At 32.2% G+C, this 13,581-nt stretch overlaps 1 long non-coding RNA gene across 4 annotated transcripts; it reads right to left on the bottom strand.

Annotated features, from left to right (window-relative positions):
- Positions 1 to 543: 543 nt before the first annotated feature.
- LOC110443574 lies at positions 544 to 12,166 on the bottom strand. Of its 4 annotated transcripts, none has more exons than XR_002462126.1 (5): positions 12,112 to 12,165; positions 11,575 to 11,662; positions 5,822 to 5,922; positions 2,293 to 2,535; positions 544 to 1,285 (listed from the first exon to the last, which is right to left on the bottom strand). It is a non-coding gene; the product is annotated as an uncharacterized LOC110443574 (long non-coding RNA). The 4 variants fall into 4 exon arrangements; XR_002462127.1 differs by having other exon boundaries at positions 5,822 to 5,917; XR_002462128.1 differs by lacking the exon at positions 11,575 to 11,662 and having other exon boundaries at positions 5,822 to 5,917; positions 12,112 to 12,166.
- Between the last annotated feature and the right edge of the window lie 1,415 nt (positions 12,167 to 13,581).

Here is a 13,581-nt window from a genome sequence, read left to right as displayed (position 1 = left end):
ATCATATCTAAGATAAAATCAATTTATTAAACCTTTACTCAAAATGTTAAAGTCGATAGTTGGTGTTAAACCATTATGATCCGATTATTATGTGTTTTTGTTTGTCTCCATCTAGGTGAAAAATTAGGTTTGATAAAACCAGGAGTTGAATTGTCAAGAATTATAACAAATTGTCTTTATATTTAATGGAACTCTGGAGTTTCCTCGCCCTATTTCGTCCAAACTACGCACATTTTAGTATAAAACTTCCCTGCGACTAGATTGTAATAATACAATTAATCATCGCTTAGAAAAATAATTTAAATATTTGTATAAAATATAGAGATGCAACTTTGTTCTGCCTTTAGATAAAGATTGATTGTTTGAAGGATATTTTTCTGCAAAACAATGAAACGTTTTTTTATTAGATCTGAGTCTTTAACAAAGTTACGGAAAGAAGACAATAACATAATCACAATTCATGTATACGAATCATTTTGTAAGATTTGCTGTTAGCTTTCTATATAGTAGGCAAGAAAAAGAACAGTACCATACTTAGTCTTACAATGATTTATTGATAACATATATGAAGCTCGTTTACAATGAGGAGATATACTTAGGTCCAAATAGATCGGGTTTAATCTCCTATATTTTTTTCCGATGAATACGTAATGTAGATGTCATGAGTTTAATCAGAGGACATGGAACGGACGACAGAGTGTCAAAAAAAAAAACTCATTTCGGGAATTGGTTGTTATGGAATGATTGTTTTTGCATTAGTACGCAAGTATAGGTAAATGGTAATCATATTTATGAGGTCAACGTGTCACCTGTACTTTGACTTGTATACTAATACCTTCTAGCGCTGCCATTATCGACACTCCGTTATCGATCCTTCACGTCCACGTAACCCGACTTGTCTTATTAACACATAGATCTTCTTATCATATCACGGCATTTCCCCGTCCACCTGGTCATGTCGTGTTGGTCTCATTTCAAAAATATATGTAATTAATTTTTAAGGTAAAGCTGTTATTCCCATATGAGATTGTCGAACACTAATTAGCAAAAGCTGTCGATAAGCAATTCACGTTGGGAAACATTATATCCAATCCACGACCGTCACGTGACATGTTGTCAGCTTGTTTTCGGATTAGGGGTATCCTTAGAGGTGGAAATAAATTTCCTGATGTGTAATTATGATGAAATGATATGCAAATGTCCATGTTTTTGTGATGTGTATCTTCTTGTAATTTCCACTGCCTTGACGTAACATCTCCCTTTATGATCGTCAGGGATACCCATCCTAGAAATTAATATAGAAATTACAATTTTATGGGTATCAGTTTTGGCAAACCATACCAATTCATTTTTCATTCATACTGGGTTTTTTCTCATGACAATATCCTTTAAAGATTCACCTCAGACTATGCTCCGCCTTTCTGTTTTATACCAATCAATGCATTCACAGCTTTTTGGTGATTTGAGAAAAATCTACCGATCATGTTTTAAGGCTTTGTGGAGAAGAATTGCATAGAAAAGCGCGATGTTCTTCAGATGTTTTCAAAATAAAAATTTCGATAATTACACAAAATTTCATGTAAATTCTATATTAGCACCTTGATAATTTGTATTAAATGCAAACTGTAATTTGTACGATTTTGTTTTTCGCACGAAATTATCATCCATTATCCTTAATTGTGTAAGAATAAACATGTAGACCATTGAAAGATTTTTGGAAATAAAGACTGAAGTTTGTTTTAGACTTTTTCAAACAGACAATCTGCTCTTAGACACTAAGTTAATGACGAAAGGAATTAGTTTGAAGTATAAGAAAAAATACAACTTTCAGGTTAATTTTTGGTAAGAACATATAAGTCGGTCAGAAATATAATTACACTTCCAGTTTAAAAAGAAATGCATACATAGAATTAGCATTTGGTAAGAAAATTGGTGATACTAAAAACAGTTTTGTGGCAATGGCATTGCTTAAGTTTATCATTTAATAAGAATATATAAAGACTTTGAAAAGATGTAAATTTCCTATGAAATTAAATTTTAAAATAATATTTTTTGCGAAAAAATGCAATGGTTATTCAACGATTTGTACTTTTGAACCGTATGAGGGAAATCGGGTTGAAAATTTTGTTAAAAATTCCCAAATACAAATAATTCGCAATGAAAGGAGAAAATAGTATTAGGAATTTTGTTTAAAAAACGGAGGAATTTGGATTGAGAATATTGAAAATAAAAGATACTCAATTGAAAGGGATTCGTGTAGAAAAAAATAAACAATAAAAATGAAACACTTACCGGTTGTCGATATCAATCTTGCTTGTGCAACCTTTCAATGATATGAGTGTCCGTTTGTGGAGACGCCACCTGGAATGGTTCTAACCTGGATACTAAACTGGTACGGTTTCCAACGACCGTGTCGAAGGCAGGTCTGTCGGGCGGCCATCCTGTGCCAAAGTTACAACCCTCTCTGCCAATTATGATAGGATGTACGACACTAATTTCCCTTCAGGAGAGTGACTTGCACGGCTAATTATTGTGCTGAAAATGAGTTCAAATGTTGGCAAAAGGATAACTTGATATCGCCAGAAGACAACGGGATTGAAATGCCTGGCAAAGTGTTTAGTATTCCTATCAGAAATACAAAATAGACTTTTTGTTTTTAATTTCTTGATATTTTCATATCAAAATAGTTTAAATAAAATATTTAAAAATGTTACACTCAAGCGATCTAGCAAATATCTTATCTTATCTATTTATGAAACTGTGTTGAATATTTCCAGATAATTATTACTTAGCTTATGAGAAGAAACACTGCGTCAAATAAATGTAATATTTTCAAGTTATTATGTATGTGTTAGTAACGTGAAAAATTCAAGCAATTTTAACCACAGCGATATGTAAAAAAAAGCGGTGTTTTTTTATAGTTCTTTTATTTAAAAAATCAATAATGTAGAAATGTCACATTTACTTCAATTTCAGGTTCTGAAGAGAAAACTGCAAATACATGAAACAAAGAGGGTAATCATGTACAGTAGAACCACGCGTATCAGACACTGTTTGATTAATTCCATAGCCTCTTTATTCTGGAATATATTTCAGAAAGCAAAATATCCGGTGATATATCTATTCATCCTTATCTGAAGTACCTAGGACAGGTTCTCGAAGATATATTTTGAAGAAAAACTCATAGAAAAATAAAAATACTACAGAAAGTAATTAATAAAAATTCGTTATTTTTCACCAAATCACCGAAAACGGTATTTTTTACTGCTGTTATATTAAGAAAGAGAGGGGGAGAGAGGGGGTGTCCTTGATTTTCTGATGAAAAAAAAGTTTTTCACGAGTGTGAAGCAAGAATAGAAAATACGAAAAGTATTCAAACCATGAGTGATATGAAATTGTTTTTCGTCCAGAAGCCAAACATATATGGGTTTCTGGGAGTAGATGGTTAATCAGCCGCCAACAAATTGAAGTGTTTTATTTTTTCAACATCTTATTGATAAAGCGTCAGGCCTTTGACGTCTCAATTTACAATGCTCATTGTTTGCTATTTTTTATGCTATACTTTCCTCTCTGATTTGTTTGGTGTGAAAACAACAACAAAAATTCAATTTACCATATAACGTTATAACAATATATTTCTGCACTTCAGTGAAAAACCAGAGAGCAGACCAATTAATTTCCGAATTTATGGAGCAAGCTGCTCCTTCTGTCAGGACTGGACGAATAAAACAAATACCAAATGTCAATATGGACTTCATCCTCAAAAACTTTTAAATATCATAACTTCTACCCATAGAATAGTTTGTTATCAATTGGATATAATCAAATCTTTGGAACGTTATTTTCTAATGGGTACATTATCCACATGACTCCACAAAGAGGACATAACAAGTTGCCATTCTTTCACCAGAAATCGTTATTTACCGCTCTGCTGATCGCCAAAGAGTGGTTGTACATACCAAATCTCCAAATTACATCGTATAAATAACTGCTGTGATAACATCGTTATATTGAGGTGATTTCAGAGCTATCAGATTCTGCAATGTTGTCGCAATGGAAGCAAATCTTGATCTGAAGGACGTGCTTCAATAAGAATCCACTGATTTCTAAAGTGTAAGATAAACTAATCTTAACCTGAAGAGATACTCCTCATCTTTAAAATTAACATCCCCAACACAAGATGGCACACTTGCTATACAATTTTCAAGACAATCTCGTTTTTAAAGTACAATTACACCGGGAACTTTTATTTTTCAAAAAAATAAAATTATATCTTTTTTGACATCAGTTTTATGATAATATCAGTCTAGATAGAAACAGGTGTGACTAACTGGTTATTGCCGTTATACACAATGTTGTAAAAGTCGGGCTTTAAAACCTGCGCCCTGGCACACTGTATTAACTACTGGTATAGACATATTGCGATGTACCTTGAAACGGCTGTTTGGATGGTTGATGTCAGGATTAGTACAAAGATTTAAAAAATCTCAACAAAGCATAACATATTCAGGTGTTTTTTAAAATACGATAATAATCAATTATCACGAGTTTGGGGACCTCTTCTCCCACAACGTGCAGATAATAAATCTAGAAAACCATATGTTTCTCTTGGGAATGCATTTTTCCTGTGTGTCCGATCGGGGAAACAATTGTCATGAACTATGACGTCACCTTGGAAGATGACTTAGCAAAGCACTGTTATTACTAGCATTACATTTAGGGTGTTACCCACAAATGGGTAACCAAAAATGTTTACGAACTCCTCGAAAGTTTATCCAATGAGTCGGAAGTGATGAAACCTACAGTTGTTGTGAAAGAAATATAAATCAGGTTTTAATATCTATGATCGATAGAGATTATCATTGTTAACAGCGAAATATAACTATTTCACTCATTTTCGTGTGTGTAAGATAGAGCTGTCCAGGGAAAGAAAGTGGTGTAGGAAATTTCTATCTCACACCATTTCACGTGATGTGACGTCAAAATGACTCAACAATGACGTGACGTCACGAATTTGGAAAACACCGATGCCTCAATGCGGAAAAGGCAACATGATGAAATTAAAACATTTAACGATACATTTACAGTACACGCTAAAAAGACGAGATTATTTTTTCTGCGCAAACTATGTTTGCAAAAATGGGGTATGCTTAATCTCGCTGACGAGATCGCTTTTGTCAAAAAGCTCAGGGGGAAAATTGATATTTTCAAAATGAGTCAGTCAAAACGCATTTTCATGGTTTCTGAGTTTATTCTGATATTTAGAATGAGAGAAAAATACTCTTTCATGTCCAAGGGTGTAGGATAGGGAAATTCCACCCTCAGGATTTTCAAATTTGGCAAAACCCTCGGCAAAGCCTCTCTTCTCTATCCTACACCCCTGGACATGAAAGAGTCTTATAATACTACCCAGCACAGTGGTTATGCTAAACAATGTTATTTTTTGAATTCTATTTTCATTTAAGGAGTAATAAATTGAAAAAAAATCAACTATCTACTGTAATCTTGTTTTTTGGTGGGGTTTTTTCTGGTTACATTCATTATTTTTTTCTCTATTTTTAATAAAAGAATTGCTTGAAACCGGTTGAATAAGGCTCTACAATAATTAGCATAATTTATGTACCAAAGTGTGTTTATCAAACACGTGGAAGAAACAAAAAAAGGTATGTAACTATTTAAAGTATTAAGCCATTAAAAATATACATGGCTGTCGTTAAAAGATTATAAAGAGTGTTACATTTTGTTCGAATGTAGATTATCAAAATAAAGTAAAATACTTTTGCTCTTTTGATTTTTCAGTTAACTTTTTGCATTCCCTTACCTGTTCGATAAGATGACGTCATAGTACCATGTGTGTGTTCTTCAGCCAATTTCCTTTCGTTAATCTGATAGCGAGCCAGGTACAAGTCAACATCACCTGTTCTTGTCAAATATACATAAACATACAATGTGTAAATATTTCATCTCCAGCCTTTCGTTCTCAGACAAAGGTAGGTACGGATTACTTAACTATAAATTCAATATTGTTCATATTATATAAACATTTCAACTTGATCGGGTACATCCTTTGTATCCTGTTCAGAAAACAATAATATTGAAGTTCCGAAGTAGTGACGATATTTCATAGAGCTTGATAATTAAAGTGCACTTTATTTTAATATTACAAAGTTTATTTGACCTAATTAAAGAATGTTTAATTCTCGTCGGTTCTTCTTCCTGGAAGAGTTTTCTTTTACTTTATAAATTTAAATGCTATGTCAAATTAAACATGTATCAGACAAACCATCTTTGATTATAGTTTATGTTCTTTTAAGTTGTGCGTTCTATTGCTATGAAGTAAAATTGAAAAAGAAATACTACAGCGTTAACACACGAAGACAAAGTCAGACCTCGAAGTTGAAAAAGACAAAATATACTATTTGAAAAACAAAGAAATTGTACTCGATGAGTATGAGAAGATAAAACATAAAATCATATTTGCTGTCATATTGACGCTTTCCTTCTCAGATCCGATTTGTATGATGGTTACTTCGCTACGGAGGTTATGACCCTTATACTTTGAATATAAGAAATGAACTTGCTGATCAAGTACGATAGCCAAGTATCATCATATAATAGACATGTTTCATCTACTGTGACAAAAAACAACTTTTAGAAATGTTACAAGGTAATCGTCAATACCAAACAATACCACGTATTAGTTGTACAATTCTTTTATATTCCCACATCTTATTTATCATATATATTGTAGTACAATTTTGACTGGATGTACTGCAAAACTGACAGACAAATTATCCAAGGCACAGTATACAGCAGGCTGAACTATTTTAGAGTTTCACCTTAATGCTCAATCTAAAGACATATTTTCATCTTTTTAAATTAGATTACCATTGAAATACATCTCAATTTTAGGACATAATGTGTGGTTTATAAGTGTTTATAAGGATTTTTTTTCAATTTGTTGACACATGATGTTGATTTTTCACGGGGAATTTATATCTATACTTTGACCATCACATTTTCAGATGTCAATAACGAATTGTATAGCGAAACAAGTATAAAACCAGTTTTTTTTCCAAATAGCTTATGTTGTTTGAAATAAAATTGGAACAAACTTCCGAATAGCTAAGAGTTTAACTCCTTTAATCGAAAGCTTGTATCATCAATCTGTTTTAGATTATGCTATGTTATAACTTAAGTTACTGTGTACATGAACAAAGCAATTGCCTCTTTTTCCCTTTTAATTGGCTAAATACCTTTGCATGAAATTTTGGGAATTGTGTAATTTTCCAAAGGAAAACTGTGAAGGTAACTAATAAAATGCTAAGCGTTTAACACGAATTATCACAAACAGATGTATTTAACTAAAAAGAAGATCATGTGAAGGATTAGCGTTTCGTAACCTGTATTTTATCTCCATAAAAAAAGACTATTAAAGCATAATAATCATCATTACTTCATGTGAATTGGAGTACCCTATATCAAAGTATCCTTCATCACATATTGTATAAATACCCTGCTAAATGATAAAAAGACATTCATGCAATCATTTCTTTTTCCAGAATATTTCGAAAACTAGAGAAAACTTTCCCTTCGTTTATATTTTGAAATAATTACACTATAAATGTTGCTGTAAGCTTATGATCATTGTGTAATTAACAAGTGAGATACGTTTATCTACCTAAATGCTGATAGTAATTTACAGTTAATAGATATGTACCGTGTCTATATTTGACCATAGTGAAAACAGGAATTACTTTAAAGGCAATAGAAATAGGGTAGTGTTTTAAGAAATGGTTTTTTTATCACATTTTTTAGAATGTGTTAAAATATCACTTTTTGTCTTAGTGGATAAATATGAAAAATGCTACAGTTGCAATGCAGTTTTTATTTGTTTTCTTTAAGGAGGAATAAAAAATTACTATCTTCAAATAGAATTATCGGGATCTCCATTGTTTATGCTGTTTTTTATTTCCTCCTTTAAATGGAGAATTCATGTATTTGATAAATCATAATCATATCTTCCATATATTATTGTTTATATTGTTAAAGTTCATTTCTATTAAAATATGATATAATTTTTAAGACATATAAATATATGTTCTTACGAACGTATTATGTTATAACTTAAAACGTTACCACCCACATAACGAAAGATTGCCGCACTAATTCAATTATCTCAGATATTTTTAAAAGAAGGACTTGATAACAACGGTCAAATGTCATTACTCCCTTTTTCATGAAGTTGGCACAATCAGTCATGCATACGAATATTCCCATTTATTTGTAAAACCCATTAAAGTAGTTCATGCTCTGTGATCAAGGCGATAATTTATCAATATACCCCCAATAATTCGCTTGACTATCTTTTAAGTCCGATCCCATTTTTGTGACTTTTTAATTAAAATTCTAATTTTCTTCCACTGCAGTACTTTCATTTATGATTGAGATAAAGTTGTTTAAGTGTTTTTGGGACGGTTGTTATTTAATTTTCATAATACCCCTTCGGGTGACTGCTCAAAGTACATGTGATCTTTTGGGGATTGTTCACTTAAGGCCTTGTACTCGTGACCGAGAAATGTCGTTATCACTGATATCTGAATATTTTTAACAAGTAAAACAGAAAACAAAATATACTATCGCGTCAATACACAAGGACAAAATATACCACAGTGCCAACACACAATGACAAAATGTACCATAACGTCAACACAAAAAGACAAAACATACCACAGCGTCAACACACAACGAAAAAAATATGAAAAAAATATACTACAGCGTCAACACACAAGGACAAAGTATACTACAGTGTCAACACACAAGGACAAAGTATACCACAGTGTCAACACACAAGGACAAAATATAACACAGTATCAAAACGCACGGACAAAGTATGCCACAGCGTCAACACACAAGGACAAAATTATGTCTAACGCAAAGTCGTTAAGACATCATAGTCTTATATTTACATCCTTGGGATTAAAAAGGTTACCATCAGACTGTTTCTCTTTGTCTTAGATATGTATGACTTACCCTTTTCAAAGATTTGACAAAAGACATGGCGCCAGTGGCACATTTAGCATAGCAAACGTTTAAAGTTAGGAGCAGCTGATGTCACCTTTGATTTTTGGATTTATGTTGTTTGTCGTTTTTTTTTCTTTTTCGTTTCTGCTTTGTCGTTTTGTAAAGAGATTGTGTTCTGATTGGTTTATTGTCTGTGGATGACACGGTACTTATTTAACGTTTTCAAATACTCCTTTAAATAGTTGTCACTAATAAAAATTACCAACAGTTCAAAGTAAAACAACAATAAAAAACAGTTATCAAAGCGTAAACACACAGTGACAAAATATACCACATCGTCAACACAAAGGGACAAAATATGTTACAAAGTGGACCACGTGGACAAAATATACGAAAAGTCAACACAAAGGGCAAAATATACCACAAAGTCAACACAAAGGGACAAAATATACCACAAAGTCAACACAAAGGGACAAAATATACAACAGCGTAAACACAAAGGGACAAAATATGCTACAAAGTCAAAAAAGGGAAACAAAATAAACAACAGCGTCAAGACAAAGGTACACAAAATACGAAAGCGTCAACACAAGGGGACAAAATATACCACAAAGTCAAGACAAAGGGAACAAATATACCACATAGTCAACACAAAGGGACAAAATATACCACAAAGTCAACACAAAGGGACAAAATATACCACATAGTCAACACAAAGGGATAAACTATATTACAAAATCAACACACAGGGACAAATATACAACAGCGTCAACACAAAGGGACAAAATATGTTACAAAGTCAAAAAAGGGAAACAAAATAAACAACAGCGTCAAGACAAAGGTACACAAAATACGAAAGCGTCAACACAAGGGGAAAAAATATACCACAAAGTCAAGACAAAGGGACAAAATATACCACATAGTCAACACAAAGGGACAAAATATACCACAAAGTCAACACAAAGGGACAAAATATGTTACAAAGTCAAAAAAGGGAAACAAAATAAACAACAGCGTCAAGACAAAGGTACACAACATACGAAAGCGTCAACACAAGGGGAAAAAATATACCACAAAGGCAAGACAAAGGGACAAAATATACCACACAGTCAACACAAAGGGTTAAACTATATTACAAAATCAACACACAGGGACAAATATACAACAGCGCCAACACAAAGGGGCAAAATATACCACAAAGTCAACACAAAGGGACAAAATATACCACAAAGTCAACACAAAGGGACAAAAAATACAACAAAGACAACACAAAGGGACAAAATATACCACAAAGTCAACACAAAGGGACAAAATATACCACATAGTCAACACAAAGGGACAAACTATATTACAAAATCAACACACAGGGACAAATATACAACAGCGTCAACACAAAGGGGCAAAATATACCACGAATTCAACACAAAGGGACATAATATACCACAGCATCAACACAAAGGGACAAAATATATCACAGAATCAATGAAAAAGGGACAAAATATACCACAGCGTTAACACTAGAGGACAAATATACCAAAAAGTCAATTAATTACATCACAATGCTAGCATACAGGGACTGTAACACTACTGCGTACAGTAAGTATGATACAACAGAGTCAGTACTTAGGGCCAAACTAAACTCGACACGAACATGCAGTAAGAGGACATAGGGTGCACTAAACAAAGGGGAAGCCATTTTGAGCCGCCACAAACAGTCGGATGTTGAAAACAGACAACCAGTAATCTATGTTAAATGTAATGTGATCATAAACAAACATCGTGATAAAATGAATTGTCCTCAAAAATATGTTATTATATATAAATATGTGAAATAATTTCTATTAAAACGTAATACAAACCAATATAGCTGAACTATAAGTTCAGAGCAAAAGTCACTGATATTGATGTACTCTTAAAATGACTGCTAAGAGCTATATTTAGTAATGTTTCCTTTAAAAGAAACTCCGTTCATTATTTTGTTTTGTTTTATTTCAATAGACCTAAAGCTTAACTAATGTTGATGACATGTTGCCGCCTATTCGAATATTGAGAAGAATTTTTTTTTTACTTATCTGGAATTTGTTCTGAACATTTTTATGTTAAGTATTATGACTACTGGGTTACAGATGTTCCGCCAGAATTTTGAGCTTTATGTATACATATAATAAAAATTCTCGATCATCTATCCTATACTATTAATTAATTTTATTAATTTTTCTCGAATAGAACTTATGAAAAACGTTGATTGATAAAACATTAAAATGATTGTTTGAAAACTTTTTAATTGCAGGTAGAGCATTTAAGCAAACTGATTGAGCACTCGTAAGTTGTCTAAAAATGGTACTTGAAGATTAGTATTTCTTTAGGTCATTCAGGGTTAATTTGTAGGTTTTACATATAAGATTTAGATTTTAACTTAAATATATTTTTTGAATTGCGATTTTAATACCAAAGGCAAAATATTTAAAATTTCATAAGATAAAGATATTCTTTCCCTGTATGAAAAAAAAAATGTCTATCTGAAGTAACCAGCGGCGTTTGTGTACTCACTATCATTAATGGATCACAGCAACTCGCGTGAAATGAACATCTTATTTGTGTTGTATGTTTCCTGTTCCGCTGTCTGTTTCACAAATAACTACGTAGGTAAAACACGCTAGCTTTAAACTCAACGTTAAGGAAAAAAATACTGGTGGTCGAAGTAAAACATATACAAAAACAATTACTTTAATAAATATGGTACGATGATGTCAAGACATAAACTAGGTTAAAATAGAAATAAGGACAAAGACGCCATGTGTACAGGCACCACGATATTGTTATTTAAACCTGTGAAATTAAACATTTTACTCACTTCTATTCCTGCGAACAAAAAGTTTTCGTAATTTAGATTTAAGCATTGAAATACACAATCAAACAGGATAGTGATATTGTGAAAATAATTTATAACTATTATAAGTAAATTTGTAAATAACTTTATCCAAATACAACATATTTATAAAATGGCTTTATATTATTATTTGATATAACATTCATTTTACAACTACACTAATAAATGTACATTCGTGTAGAACTGGTCTTACTCACCATTTCCAACGCAGTCCTTAATGTAAAGCTGGCACATCCCAACCTTCTCTAAAATATCGAAATAGTATAGTATTTGTGTTTCCCTGGAAATATATACACTTGATAATTGTTGGAATTTGACCAAGTCCTGCAAGGGAAGTTACATGCGGGAGAACGGAGAACTCATTCTAACCTTGTTGACACACTGATATAGCTAGGTTATTATTTCAATAACGAAATCCTCACATGTGGTAGTATTGCATGGGAGCAAGTTATACAAGTTGTCAGCTCTATTTATTTCTGTTACACTATGTTACTGAATATATTGTTAACTGTAATGTATGATGACAAAGTGTTGTTTACAAGTATATCATATCCACATGTATATGTAAACATCACATAGCTTTACCATAATATTTAAAAAATATATACACTTAAAAATAGTACAAGGAAGGGAGAATTAAAATTATGTAAATTTAATATATATATTTTTTTATGTTTATTAGTATATTATATACATATATATAAACAACCTATAGCTTTAACAAATAGTGTGTTTTTTTAAATATATATGTAATAATACTACAAGGAAGTGGAACTACCATATATATTTTTTTATGTTTCATCATTAGAATAATATAGAAAAATTAAAGACTGTAGTTACAAATAAGATATCTTTTCACGTTGCGAAAAATAAATCCAAGTATCTTTTTTATTTGACAAAGGTACGTTAAACGGAATCTGTCTACGTTTGTGTATAACGTTTGTGTATAACGTTTGTGTATAACGTTTTTGTATAGATCTGCATCTGATGTAGAAACATGATTAAGTTAATGTAAAAGATAGCTATGCGATAAATTGTTATACAGTTGCGTCATAGAAAAAATATCTTACTAAAGTCAGTATGGTTAAAACAAATACAAAGAAATGGTTACTTAAAATCAGAGAAGATAAGTATGAATCGTATATTTACTTGAAAGCAATGTGAAATATTTATCAGTGTATAGTTACATCTAAAGTAAAAATATACTTTTCAACTTGAAAATGTTTCTCCGTTATTGAAATAAGCTATTCAAAATTCTTAATTCATTTTTCATGCTGAAAAAGGATTTTATTCAAAGGAAACTTATAAATTTTTGTAAGGTTTTTTTCAAGAAAAATGTTTCAAACAGAAAAATCCACTTTATTGGTACAGGAGGAGTTTGTGGCTGGTTGTCTTGGTGATTAGTATTCCGTGTCAGCCTGTGTCAGGACGCTCAGACACAGACTGGGGGGTTGTGCGCATGTAATGGACTCATCAAATGGGACTCCTTACAGCCGACAAAAGGAGTATCGTACCAGGTGCTGCAACAGAAAAAGCTTCGACCGCCCGACCGCGCGTCCACCCATCCGAAAGGCACTTCTGGCCTGGCGATCAACCTATACACTCACTTCATATAAACTGGGGTAGGGCGACTTATCTGTAGGTTTCCCTGCCAGCTGCAGACGTTC

The sequence above is a fragment of the Mizuhopecten yessoensis genome, unplaced genomic scaffold (genome assembly GCF_002113885.1).
Source record: "Mizuhopecten yessoensis strain PY_sf001 unplaced genomic scaffold, ASM211388v2 scaffold716353, whole genome shotgun sequence".
Lineage (NCBI taxonomy): Eukaryota > Metazoa > Mollusca > Bivalvia > Pectinida > Pectinidae > Mizuhopecten > Mizuhopecten yessoensis.
The sequence above is the reverse complement of the archived record's forward strand: the minus strand, read 5'-3'. Positions and strand labels throughout refer to the sequence as shown.